General features: G+C 27.3%; 1 long non-coding RNA gene across 1 annotated transcript; it reads right to left on the reverse strand.

The window, feature by feature from the left end:
* Positions 1-835: 835 nt before the first annotated feature.
* On the reverse strand, positions 836-2,865 carry LOC146535850 (uncharacterized). The gene is made up of 3 exons (XR_014878294.1): positions 2,557-2,865; positions 2,146-2,259; positions 836-1,813 (listed from the first exon to the last, which is right to left on the reverse strand). It is a non-coding gene; the product is annotated as an uncharacterized LOC146535850 (long non-coding RNA).
* Between the last annotated feature and the right edge of the window lie 237 nt (positions 2,866-3,102).

A 3,102-nucleotide genomic window follows, 5' to 3' on the forward strand; every position in this document is an offset into this window, starting at 1 on the left:
CTTCAGCGTTCAAACAAACAAACAAAAAAACTCTTCCGCTTTATTATATTAGTATAGGTAGTATAGATAGGTTCGTTCTTTACATTCCGGCTCTATTATCATCAGCTTGATGGACCATATTAATGTATTGATATCTAATTTACGTATAATTGCCAATTTTCATGCTAAAGAAATTAAAGTACGGTAGTTACAAGTCTCAATTAAGGTGTGGTAAAAATTAAAATTTTTAAGGGCAATTTTTTGTGTATAATATTTCGTGCAACACCTTTTTCTATATTTTTAAATGACTCTGTCCTGTTTACGAGTTACGAATAATTACGATGCAATACTTTCGACAGAAAAAATCGATTAACAATTTATTTGTAAATAGTAATGATAAAAGATTTTGGGAAATTGTTCTGTAAATGTTGAGAAATATTATGATAAATGTTTAATTACAGCGTATTTTTCTATAGAAACTAACGGGTTATGTAAAAATAAAAAAAAAAAAATTAGTTAAAATCTAAGTTTTTGTTAAGTTTTCACTAACTGTTACTTCTTGCATATTGTCCACAGAACACATTTACTCAAAGAATGTTCACTTCATACTAAAAAATGGGTGACAAAACGATGCTGCTGCCATCTCTAGCATGCCCAACGAAACACAACTTGCGGGAAATTCAAAATTTGGCTTTAAATCGATTTTTATTCAAAAGCCAGAATTATTACTCCTTCAAAATCATTTGGAAGTATTATTATTTAAATTATGTAATAATACTTCCAAATGATTTTGAAAGAGTGAATAATTTATATATAGTACAATAAAAAAAATAAATGCAGAAATAAAACTAATAAACATTTTACATTTTCTTTATTGCTTATAAACATTTGTTTTAATGATATTTACACAAACAGTATTTCTGCAAAACAATTAAAATATACTGCTAAAGATTACAACATTGCTACAAGACAAACTTGCCCTTATATGTTAAAATAACAATTTTAATTTTTATAAGTTAAATAGAACATAATCTGCAAAAAATATATAATTTATATATTTATTAACCTATAAGATTGTGGGCAGTTGTACTTGATTGTTGTGTTATTGAATTTATTTTTTTAAAAAAAATACAGACAAAAGATAAAATTAATAAAGTAGGTATAATGAACTTAATACAGTGTTGGTCAAATTAAATCTAACATTAATATACAATTACTTTTAATATATCTATTTTCCTTTTTAACAATTTCTGATAATCTGCAAATTGTTTATTTTTAACTAAACAAAATCTTTTTACTGTTATGTGGAAGACACTATTACATATAAAATCAACATTTTCTTTAAGATGTTCCTCACATTGGGCAAGAAAACTAAAATTTACATCTTTTTCCAATTTGCAGATTGCAAGTTTTTTGAGGTTTAAAGAATATGATAATGTTTCGTATAAATTATTGCAGATTGTGGCACAGTTCTCAACACATAAAATCTTATAAAAGTTTTCAGATACATAGTTTAACTTCTTTTTAGCATTATCACATTCTTTGAAGTCCATAAAAGTGTATAATAATATATTATCGGTATGTTTCAATTTTAAAACTGAATCACAAAGCTTGCATTGGGGCGAGCTATGACAAATGTACAATTTTCAAAAAAGGCATACATTTTCTTCAAATGATTGAGTTAGAGAAAAAAGACATACATTTTCTTCAAATGAAGAATTGTCAGTCATGTTGGTGTGGCTTTCGATCTGCAGAATCACTATTTCAGCAGCTAAACAATTTATCCATATAAATCCTAAATTTGCAGTGACTGTTGCCTCTCCAGGTAGCAATCCTGAAAATAACAAGAGTTAATAAAGGTCAGGTTACAGAAACTAAAACCAACATATCATTGTTAGATGAATCTTCTTGATTAAGCAATTAAAAGAAAATTAAAGAAATTGTTTAAGATTAATGTAATTGTAGTTCTAACTATTAGTATTTTGTTAAATTTATCGTATTGTTTTAAAACTGTTAATTAATATTTTATTTTTACATATATATCTATGTGTTTTAGGTTTTTTTCACTGTTACCATAAAATAGGCTATTTATTATGATAAGTTTTTAAGTTAAATATATTGTCATTACAAGTGAACCAGTATCAATTAATAGTATACTTGAATTACCATTTGAATACTTGTGAATACCATTCTTTGCAATGGTCCAGGTATAACATTTGCAGGAAAATGTGATGTCCCTGGTTGTTCAGTGGAAAAATTTAAATCTTGGATTACCTGATTCTGAAAATAAAATATAATAGGATGAAAATACATTGCCAATGTATGATTACTAATATGTACATAAATAAAACAGTTTTTCTAAACAGTATTTTTTTTTTCAATAAAATTGACAAATGAAGGCCTTTCAAAATGGTGGCAACATAACATTCTATGTTCACCATACATTTTTTTCTGAAAATCGATAGAATACCATGGGCCTTCGGGGAAGCAAAACTTGGCCCAAGTTTCACAACTGAAAAAGTACAACATTTAAGATATGACTTTATCTAGAGTAGTTAATACTTAATGATTACTTACCGGTGTGAATTGGAAATTTCAGGATCTTCACGAGGGGACATTTTTCAAATTGTCTCCCATATTTTAAATCCATATATTCAAACATAGAGAACAACTGAACAACAATAGAAATCTAAATATAAAATACAACAGAAATGCTAAAAACAGGTTGCTTGTTTAAGTCGCAGTAGTATGTTCGCCATTTGCAATGTAAATGCTACCATTGCCATATCAAAACGTAATCCTACTACTGTACTTTAAATACCGGTTACATAAACTGTTTCTCATATCGAAAAACATTTTATCACGGTACCTTGCATACATGAAATATTATAAAGAAAGTCATTTATTAAACATTAAGTAACTAAATCGTGAATTAAAATTAAATTCTTAAAAAAAGTACTTTTATAAAAACTACTAATTAGTAGTTTTACATTAATATAGCAATACCATGGGTCCCAAGTTAGGTGTGTCGCCCAAGCTCCTTAGGAAGTCGACCGGGCCTGATATTGTCATCGTTTAAGAAGCTTGACAGCTTATATTAGACAGATTATCTGTCATTCGATA

Source organism: Heliconius melpomene, chromosome 10 (genome assembly GCF_056956725.1).
Source record: "Heliconius melpomene rosina isolate 202511_hmr_F chromosome 10, ASM5695672v1, whole genome shotgun sequence".
In the NCBI taxonomy this organism is placed as follows: Eukaryota; Metazoa; Arthropoda; class Insecta; order Lepidoptera; family Nymphalidae; genus Heliconius; species Heliconius melpomene.